Raw genomic sequence first — 11,236 nt, 5'->3', positions numbered from 1 at the left:
TTTTAAACATGAAAGAAAAAATAAAACACGCATTTTAGAATACTATGAAAAGTTGACACCGAAGCACCAAAGTTTAGAAAATTTTCAATAGTCTTATTCTACATATAGAAGAGAAGATAATCTTCGAACTTGGATCATAGAAAACAAAATAACAGACCCAAAGAATGAAGCCAAAATAAGAGATGACAACCACAATTGATCCACTAAAGATGAGTGATGATCTAATGCAACCAAACACTCTGCATTCCAAGGAAGCCTTAACAGCTCAATGTGCAGTAAATACACACAAATCTACAAGATTTCAAAAACAACTCGAACGAGAAGAACCCCAAAGTTACAACGAAAATAAACAAACACTATCAGTCTTAAGTTAAAAAAGAAAAAAAGAGCCCAACAAGTTCAACGACAGAAAAAGGCCACCAGAAAAATGTCTTAGCTCTCAATTCCACTAGACAACTTTTTTATGGTTCTCTTATTGCGTTCTATTAAGTTCTTTTTTCCCTCACTTGAAGGGTTTGTATGTCAAAAGTATCAATCACTTTTCAATTATAAACTGAAAAATTTATGTCTATAATTCTATATTGTATAGGTTCCAAGTGATTCTTCATTGTTCCATAGACAATAAGGTCACTCCTTTGTAGTTATATAACAAAATAGCTCCATGATTGAAGGGATTAAAAAAAGCTCCATAAACAGGAGAAAAACAATCAAAACAAGAAATAGAAAAAACCAAGATTAGTCACCAACTTCAGTTTACACCCAATAGAATTTCCTTGAACAAGAGGCCAAAAAACAGCTGAATAACAACCAACCAAATTCCCAATATTCCAACAAAGGGGAAGAAGAAACCCAATAGATTAGGAAAATAGAGAATCAAATTCATGTTAGAATTCCCAAAAAATGGTATGGTATCATAAGACCAAAAAGAGAGGTCAAAGAACAATACCCATATCCCAAAACACAATATAAATTGAACAAAAACAAAAACACAGAATATTACATTGACGACGGAATTACCTGAACGATGGCAGAGATTGGATTGAGAGAGACGACGTCGGCGGCCGAAAATCAGATGTAAGCGGTGGATGGTGGAGGGAGAAAACGGCGACGATGGTGGAAGGAGAAAACGGTTGAGGTCGATCGGTTGGTGGAGGGAGAAAATGGCAACGATGGTGGATGGTGGAGGGAGAGAACGGCTGAGGTTGGACGGCTTTGAGTGGTGGGTGGCGGACGGAAACGACGGCTAAGGTATGCGAGTGGTGGAGGACGGAAGGAGACGACGGCGGAGATTGGATTGAGAGAGACGGCGGCGCGAATGGTCAAGTTAGGGATTTTTTTTTTACACTTTTAATCTGTGTCAAGAAATAATTTTCTTTTTTTTTTTATTTGAATAACTTTTTAATGACACTTTAATTATGTCGTTAATTAGCGACGCAAAATTTTTGTCAAGGAAAATTGTGTCAAGAATTAATAAAATTATTTTTTATTTGAATAACTTTTTAATGACACATAAATTTTGTCGTTAATTAGCGACGCAAAATTTTTGTCAAGAAACATTAAATAACAACGCAAAAAATGTGTCGTTAACAAGTCTACATTTGTTAGTTTTTACGACACATTTTTCTTCCACCCCACCCTTTTTTACTTTTAACGACACAATAATTTGATTACTAGTGTCGTTGAAACCCAAATTTGTAGTAGTGGTAAAGCCTCTACCCATCTCATTCTCGCCAAAACTTGGGAAAAGCTTTATGCTAAATCTAATTATAACTCTTCAGATGAAGGAATTATGTTGAAGATGTTTATTGTTTACAGTCATGTGTTGAATTCCAAAGCTATGCTTTGTTTTTTAAGTCTACTTCATTATCAACTACTTTTAGAGAAATGACTCTTCACGGGAGATAAATAGCTCTTCATTAGAGAATAATGAACAGGTATGCATCCTTGTATGCAAGATCTCTTCTATTAAAGCTTAAAGAGGATGGGATTTAATTTTTTACATTATAGTCGGCTCGTTGTGTAATCTTTTCTTGAATTTGTGCCATTGTCAGTTTAGTAAAAATTGATGTTATCTTCTTCTGTGGTACAGATTTTGGACAACAGAAAAAAGATAGAATTGGAACATTTTAAGTCAGTGAAGCCTTGGGGTTTGGTGATGCTAGAAGTTTGTTTTTCCCCCATATTTATTGGTTCTGTTCAGAATGAATCAATGTTAATTTATCGAATAAATCTTTGTATCAACATTAAGCACAAATCTTTACATTATTGGCTGCAGTGTGCATTTTGTAGAAATGTGTGGGATTGATCAATACTTTGCAATTAAGACAATTGATAAGGGTGTCATGCTCAACCGCAACAAGGTTTGTAATATTGCCTTTTTCTTGACTGCTTACTTAAATGGATCTGTTTTGTAGATTCTGTACTTTTGTCTTTTTGTACAATAGTGTTCTTTGAGTGTTCTGATATTATATATGATGTGTCTACCCTCACAAGAAATCTAGTAGAATTGTATATGAAGAATGTGGCTTTCTTCTTTACTTATTACTCAAACGTCTTTTTTCTTTTTTCATATGGGTATTGAAGTGACTGCTCCCTTCGATGGTGCATTTGATTTTATGGAACTTTGCTATGACATTGGATTTTATTTTGAAAAAAACATGCTTTTATGCTTGATAAGTTAATAGCTTCAACATGAAAGTGAATGACCAAATGTTGGCTGATGGAAAGAACCAAATAAAGCATGCCTTTGGGAATTAATGTGATATTCATAAAAAAAAAAAAAAACAATGACGAATTGGAGTTTTTGATTGAGAATTGAAAATGATGAGGTAGTATTCTGTTGATTTTTATAGCATGTGCTATATTATAAATATATGTGAAACTTTTTCAGTAGGCTACTTAATTTAGTATTTCGATGTAGCTTATTTTGATGATTAACGTACAAATAGTACAAAGGAAGCTTTTGAGAAAGTCGTTTTCATCAAAACTCAGAAGACTAGTGCTCGAAGAGAGGGTAGTTACCTTTTCATATATTGGGTTTTAACTGTTTTTTTGTCAAGATGTGCATTCTTAATAGTGTTAGCTTCTCTTATTTGAGTCAATTTCAATGTTCTTTTAATTGCTGTAAAGAAATTTTTGAATGTTTCAGTAGTCAAATTAAATGGTTTATTTTGATATTGCTTGTAGAATGATTAAAGATATATCGGGTTGAAAGCGAAGCGATTGTGTAGATAGCCAGACTATTGTTGAAGGTTGAAGACTGAGAAGACGTTTAGAATTTCTTGTTAAAGTCTTGTATTAAGATCTTGTTTCATGTACTGTGTAGAATGTATATATAAATATAATATTAAGGGGGCGTTTGGGGGAAGGGTTGGGTTATGGGGGGTTAGGGTTATGTAATCCAACCCTCGTTTGAGGGAAGGGTTATGTAACCCTAGTTTTAGCTCCTTAACCCTTCCTCAAACCCTTCTTCAACACTTCTTTACCCTTCTTCAACTTTTCCTCAATCATTCTTCAACACTTCTTCAATTTTTCCTTAACTCTTCTTCAACTCTTCCTTAATCTATCATAACCCTACCCACATAATCCTTCTCTCAAACACATCTTATCAAAACATTATCATAACCCTTCCCCCAAACACATTTTATCATAACACTTCCTCCATAACTCTTCCCCCAAACACATTTTATCATAATCTTAGGTTTATCATAACACTAGGTTTATCATAACCCTAACCCTCCATAACCCAACCCTTCCCCCAAACGCCCCCTAAGATTTCATTTTGTGTATACAAATGTAAAAGACAAATATTATAGTTTTAAAACTAATTTAATTTTATTGATTTGTTGGAGTGAGGAAAATATTTATCTACATGAACTCAATGTCGGTTTATAAAAAATGGGCATTAATGAAATAATTTAATAAAAATAAAATTGAAAAAATGGGCCAGAACAAGGCAAAAATGTCGTTTTTAAACTGACATTAAAGAGGCCTTTAATGTCGGTCTAGAAACGACATTAAAGGCATCTTTAGTGTCGGTTTAAAAACGACATTAAAGATATTTTTAATGTCGGTTCTAAACTGAAATTAAAGGTCAACCAACATTAAAGGTCTTCAATAACATCATCAAAGATGTCGGTATATAACCAACATTGAAGGCCTTTAATGTCAGTTTTTAACCGACATTAAAGAGGCCTTTAATGTCCGTTATAAACCGACATTAAAGCCTAACCGACATTAAAGGCCTTTAATAACACAAACTTTTCATATCAATCTCTTTGGGAAACATTTGATTGGAAAACATTACTTAATTCAGTAAACACTTTAATAGGAAAGCTTGAAAACATATAAATCATTTTGAAGAAACACTCACACTTCTAGATTTACTTAAACCCGAAATACTCTTCTTCCTCTTCTTTTTGCATAGACAAATTGGCAGCACTTCAACTCTTTAGCTTTTCTTTTCTAATAAATAGAGTAACATCAACGATAATGGTTTGACCTCCCCTTATTTATACTACTTCCTAAATGAGCTTACTCACCCTTAAGCTTTTGTTTTCTTGCCAGCTTCCACTCTTAGTGGTGCACGCGTAAGCTTAAGGTTCAACTTAATCATGCTTTTCATTAACTCAACACGTGGCCAATTAAGTACACTTAGGAAATTTCTAGAAGTTTCCTCACTTCTTCTCGCTTAGTCCTTCTTCTCGCATAATGCCTTAATCGCAAAGTAGTATTTAACCCTTAAAGTCTTACCGCTTACCTATCTCGCAAACTTCCTTAGACGTTAATTGCTTTTTGCATAAACTTTGTTTCAAGGCGGCTTCTTTTGTTCAAACTTCCTAATCTAGAACATTTAGCCAAATTTTAACCCGTTAGTTCTTAACTTAGGTGTGGGTCTTACATTTATATTATCGTGCGACTGGTGCAAACCTGGATGAGGAACGTGCGATAATCGCAAATTTGGATGAGCAAACCTGAACGGAGGGATGTAAATCACCACGGTCGTTGCTTGAAGGAATCTTTGATGTGCATGGGCATCCATGGTAAAGGAAAAACAAAGACAGATCGACAACAAATTTGAAGAGCTTTGCAGACAAAATAAATCTAAACAAAGGGAATGACCGTGGGTTTCTAGTTATTGGGTTTCAGAGTGGCCAACAGGTTTTTGAGTATTTTGTGGGTTATGGTTTTCAGATGAGGAGTGTGGGTTGTTTCTGGGTTGCAAACAATGTGGGTATTGTGGTGGGCGGTGGACATAGGTTGCAACGACGGATGTCATTGAAGATGACCATCAGCGGGCGACGGACGAGTTTTAACTCGGAAGGGACAAATGTGTGTTCTTTCCTTTGGATCGACAAGGGGCAGTGGTTGTGGACAAAGGGTTTTTGTAGCGGTTGATGAAGGTTTTTAGAGGGGGCGGCAGAGACAAGGAAGAAGATGGGTCAGTAGATAGATTCTTTTTTAAGTCGAAACAAAAAGCGGAAGCGACAGATTTACATTTGGGTCTACCTCCATCTATGGCTAGTCATTGTGGAGGTAGAAGTTGAACAAGGCCAAAACAAAACCTAGAGTTCTTAATTTTATTGAATAAATCATAATAATTCAGAGTACGTAACGATGTTTTACATAGGAAGATATATAGACCTCAAAGAAACCACTAAAGAAAAATTCATAAATGAAAAATACCAAAAAGAAAAATAATAATGAAAAATACTAACCTAATTTTTCTTTTAACATTTTATTTATTTATTTTAGTGGAGTTTTCCGTCGACGTCATCTCCCTTCAGAAATTTCAGCAGCCGCCGCATACTTGTACGCAGCCCAAACCTTCTACCCTTATACTTTCGTCTACCTAGTTGGCCAGCGTTTGGGTCTGACATCCTCTGCCTCTAGCTCCTCCTACTACCCAGTTGCCGACGTTCAGCTCTGCTTCTTTGGCACCAACTGTCTATTTCACGTTAAGCCATTTACCTGCGATTTTGGAACCAAATTTTGATCTGCTTAGGGTCAATATTAAAGAGACCAAAATTTCATCTGCTTAGGCTCAATATTAGAGAGCATGGGACACATCGAAAGATATGTTGCGTCCACAATGAACTGGGTTTTGGACATTTTGCAAAAATTCTTGCTAATGCATGTCTTAAACCATGTTTAAACTTGGGTTTTATGTCCTAAAATTCATAGATGTAATCTATTGACTATTATTAATAAAGTGTTGTTATTGTAATTTCAATAAAGTTTTATTGATTATTAGTTTTTTCTTAATAATCTAAATCGAATAAACTAATATAGTTGTTTGACGAGTCTTAAACTATATGTAGAAACGACATACAAAGATTGACGTTCCAGATACAACTTGGTTTATAGTATAGGGATAAGTTGGGTACCTTATCATGTTGAGTCTTTCCTTAAATGATGTCTCTAGCACTTGAACAAAAGGTCCTATGTTAAAATGAAAATTAAGTTATTATTTTCCATTCATTTTCCTTTTTGGTATTTTCCATTTATGAATTTTTCTTTAGTGGTTTGTTTGAAGTCTATTTATTTTCCTATGTAAAACATCCTAATGTACTCTGAATTATTATGATTTATTCAATAAAATTCACATGGTATCAAAGTTCATTAAGCCCAAACGAATATTCGGTTCAAGATAGGTAAACCCAAAGAGGCACCATCTTGAGGGGGCATGTTGAGATGTTAACAGTCTCACGTTGAAAAAACCAAGGAAGACTTACACTCTTTATAAGGTAGTGAGCTACTCCTCCCATAACGAATTAGTTTTGAGATGGAACCTCATACTATCAAACTATCTTGATTTAACTTTGTAGGGCTAACTTTTCTTGTGGAGGTAGTTTGATCCTCTTTTTGTTTGTATCTAAAACTTTTTAGATCTTCTCGAATGCATATACAAGGAATGTGTCTGCTTTAGTTGGTATACTTCGATTCTATATATTTAGGAAAAGCATAGATTGATGATGCATTTTTCATTTCGTAGGAAGAATAAACTGAATTGTTTTGGATTCTATGTAATTAGGAAATGCATAGATTGATCAAGCATTTTTCATTTGGTAGGAAGAATAAACTGAATTGTTTTTGGTCATGGTTGGGAAAAAATCCGTTTGCAATTTTAGACATTTATTCAACTAGAAAATAAGCTTGTCTTCCATCTTTGGTTCCAACAATAATATTTCCTAGTGCTGGTTACATTATCATTGTTTAATGGATTGGTTCCAAAAATATTTCCTAGTAATTTTCAAGTTCAAATGTTTCCAAATCTATATGTTTAGTTGAACACGGTAGTGATTGGTTATAGTTGTAATTCTTGCCAGATCAGACCTAGAATGTAATCCAATTTAAGTTTGTAACAGAAATTACTACATCAAGAAATATGATTAGTCTATAAGAAAGAGTGATCTTTTACGTGCTTTCTCAATGTCTCCAATTATTTAAAACAATGAAACTTGGTCCTACTAAAGATTTAGTTATTAATGAACATTTGTCACCAATTTTTCTGGGAAGAAAGAATCCTTTTCTATCCTTTTATGATCCCAACAAAATCACAATATGTCCAAGGCTATACATATGTTTCATCAAAAAATTCATAAAGGAGTATCTAAGGATTTTTTTTTTTTCTCTCTTTTTTATATTTTTAGATGTACCGTGAAAAGCTAGGGAAGGAAGCTTCTCATCCTCAAACAGTTTGCAGACGCAGTTCTCTGGTTTGGTTTATGAGAATCGATAGATGAGACAGCAACTTCAAACTGTAAGTTCGTTTAAGCTTCTTTTTGTCCATTTGAATTCGTTTAAGATTTTATGGAATTCACTTTACAGAATTCATTGAATCAGTAATTCTATTACTCATTTGAATAATGGATCAAAACTTGAATAGAACAGAATTTCGTTGAATTTCTTTGTTCAGAACTGTTATAGTAAAATTCAGTTAAGAAATTTCCAACGTTTTCCTTGTAGGAAAAATTCCATGAGATATGTAATTTAACATATGTGTCTCATTTAAACTTCCCTATTTCTCCATCTCTTATCTTGTCTCATTGTGATTTTGTTTGATATTTTCTAAAATAGTTTTCGATCATCTTAGTTTATTTACTCAAACCATACCATTATTAATTTGGGTTAACAAGATGAATGACAAAGGTTTATTTTTGATAAATGACAAATTTATTTTTAAATTGACAAAATAAAAAGAAAAAAGAAAAATTAAAAAAAAAAATTTGGAAGAGCAATGCCTTAAATGCCCCTTCCTAAGTGATAAATGTGATTCTTTAAAACCACTTGTTTACTAATCCCCAAATATCCTATAATTAAATAAAACTTTGCACCCACAGTTACGTATTCTACTTTTCCCCCAAAACAAAAATTAAGCCATCAAATCACATTCAAAGATCTGAAAGTTGTCACATCTCATTCAATTTGTGCAGGCCACCATTTCAGATTCTCCATTATTTCGAATTTGGAAACAAAGGCACATCATTTCCTTCCATTATTTTGCATTATTTCGCATTTGGAAACCCTGCTCTTCACATTTCCTTAGTCCCGTACCTTCGTATCTTCTCTGTTCGAGTCTTCAGCGTTTAAATCTTCAAACTTTTGCCGTTGAACGTTCGTATCTTCAACGTTCGTCCCTTCGCATTCACCATTCAAAATCTTCCATTTGCATTCACCGTTTCCTTTAAAGGGGCAAAAGATTTGTTCCAGTTTCCTTCAATTCACTATTTCCTTCGGTTCTTTCCCTTCGTCTCATACATTCGTCTGTTGCAAAATCTTCAGTGAGTTCTTCAAATCGGTGAGTTCTTCAAATTTTTCAATGTATTTTCTTCTTTGGATTTCTTCTATACATTATAGTTCTTTGTTTAGCTGGAATTCATTTGGTTTTTGAGTAGCTTCCATTATTATGATGTCTGATGTTCTTGTATTTTGAAAATAGACTACTAATTTTCCTTTTTAATTATATGTTATATTTATAGATACATTTGAACGAATATTTTATTTATTTTTTTGTTTATTTAATTATCTTTTTAGATTATATAAACAATATAGCAACCGATGTGCCCTTTATTTTAGGAAGAAGAAGCGGGGTTTGTTGTGTACTTATAAATGTATATTGTTTTTATAAATTGTAGAAAATCTAAAGATGAAAAAGGAGAAGAGAGAAGTCAGAACGAGAACAAGTGATCGGTAAAGAGCCGTAGGGATCATTAGTTCGAAAAAATGATTGCCAACGGGGATTCAAACTCTGTCGAGTTCTTCCGACGAGGTATTAATGTATGTTTTGAAGAATTACATAGATGTTGTAGATGTTTATAACTTTTTGTATAGCTAGCAGAGAACAAAAGATACAATGGTGGAGGAGTCGAAAAGTAAGCGAGCAGTTCAACAACTTCGAAAAAGAGGGGGAGGAATGAACCTAAAAAAGAAGATGAAACTGTATAGAAGAAACAAATGATAAAAAGTAGCTTATTGATGTTGTGGTCTATGTAGGTTTCAAAAAGTCTAGTTTACATAAAGAAACGTGAAGAAAAGAAAGAAGAAGAGATTGAAGAAAAGGTATGTGTTTTACCCTTTGTTGTACTTCAATTCTATATTATATAAATTGATAATATAACATTGAAAAATAGGAAAATACTAAAAGCGAAGAAGAGGAACAAGGAGAAGAAGATGAACAAGGATAAAAAGATAAACAAGGAGAAGAAGATAAAGATGAAGAAGGGGAGGGGGAGACAGCGGTAGATGAAGATTTGAGTTCATGGACAAGTGAACAAGATGAAAGATCAATAGATAATAAAAAGAGAAAAAAGACTGCGGAAAAGGGAAAAAAGGTAAGCATATAGTTCATTTGATAAAGTGTTGATTATTTTTTGTATTTCACTATAAATTTTGTTTTTATAACATAGGTGAAGGCTATTAAAAAGGAATGAAAGACAAAAGAAGATCAAAGAAGGAACGGTAAATCACCGATGAAACAAGAAAAATTTGAGGTATGTGTTGTATGGTACTACCGTCTATGTGAAGTATGGTAGTTACATTGTATTTGTGACTTCTGTTAAATGTGATGCATTCAACTATAGTGTATTTGTGTATTGGGCCAGAAGTGTTATGCATTGTTGAGTATGGTATTTTAAATGTACCTCATGTTCTGAATTACACTGTATGTTTTGAATTTTGATGTATATGATGCATTTAATTACAGTGCATTCGTGTATTGATTCGAGAGTGTTATGCATTTTGTATTTTGAATGTATTTCATGTTTTGAATTACATTGTATGTTTTGACTTCTATTGAATATAATGCATTCAACTCTAGGAATTGATTAAGATTCATTTATCATAATTACAATGTATTTGTGTATTATGTCTTTAGTGTTATTCAATTGACTCTGCTAGATTTTTTTTTTTTACTTCGAACTTAAAATTATTTGTGAATTGTGGAACATACTGAATGAGATTGTGATTAATTGTAGTGTATTTGTGGTTGACTGATAGTTTTTTTCACATCAATATTAGGATTCGGTGTACTTAATGTGCTCTAAAAGGAGGAATGAGCCTTTACAGATTAATCTATACACAAAGAGTACGATAGTAGATAAAAATCAAAGAAAATTTTGGAGATAGGTTAATCAATAGATTTAGAGATGGGATATTTAGGTACTTTCTAGACTTCTTCATAAAAAATTAGTCCATCCAACTATTATTGCACCTTATTCAGAGAATGTGCAAGCCCAAATCCACTAGTCAACTTCATTTTCTAATATGAAGGAGAGTTCTAAAGTTCATGAGAGAGTTTGCCCTTATAACCAATCTAAACTGTCATAAGAATCCTGAGATTAACAAAGAGGATGTGAAGAAGGTGGGCAGCTAAAAGGAGTGTATTTTGAACACCTGAAAACTGTGATGAGGTAGTATTTGAGTGTTATGTTTAACATAAGCACTGTTGGCACAGATGAAGACCGAATAAAAATGGCAAAATTGTACTTCCTTGAGAGCTTTTTGATCCTTAGGCAAAAAAGTTTATTATAGAGCGGAATCACATTCTTATGGTAGACAACGATGAACTCTTTGATGGGTATCCATGGGGTAGAGTTGCTTTTGAACTTCTAGTAGAGTTCATGAATAAGGCTATGTGTAACAAGGGACAAATGGGGATTTCAATGGGAGACTTTATTTTCCCCATTCTTGTTTGGGCTTACTAGGTAATCTCAACATTGAGTACTCCGCCCAACTA

At 33.4% G+C, this 11,236-nt stretch overlaps 1 long non-coding RNA gene across 1 annotated transcript; it reads left to right on the top strand.

Moving 5' to 3' along the window:
• The first annotated feature begins 1,625 nt into the window (after positions 1 to 1,625).
• On the top strand, positions 1,626 to 3,337 carry LOC127148614 (uncharacterized). The gene is made up of 3 exons (XR_007819706.1): positions 1,626 to 2,164; positions 2,276 to 2,360; positions 3,187 to 3,337. It is a non-coding gene; the product is annotated as an uncharacterized LOC127148614 (long non-coding RNA).
• The last annotated feature ends 7,899 nt before the right edge of the window (positions 3,338 to 11,236 follow it).

This window comes from Cucumis melo, chromosome 3 (genome assembly GCF_025177605.1).
Source record: "Cucumis melo cultivar AY chromosome 3, USDA_Cmelo_AY_1.0, whole genome shotgun sequence".
Lineage (NCBI taxonomy): Eukaryota > Viridiplantae > Streptophyta > Magnoliopsida > Cucurbitales > Cucurbitaceae > Cucumis > Cucumis melo.
This window is presented reverse-complemented; position numbering and strand designations above follow the sequence as displayed.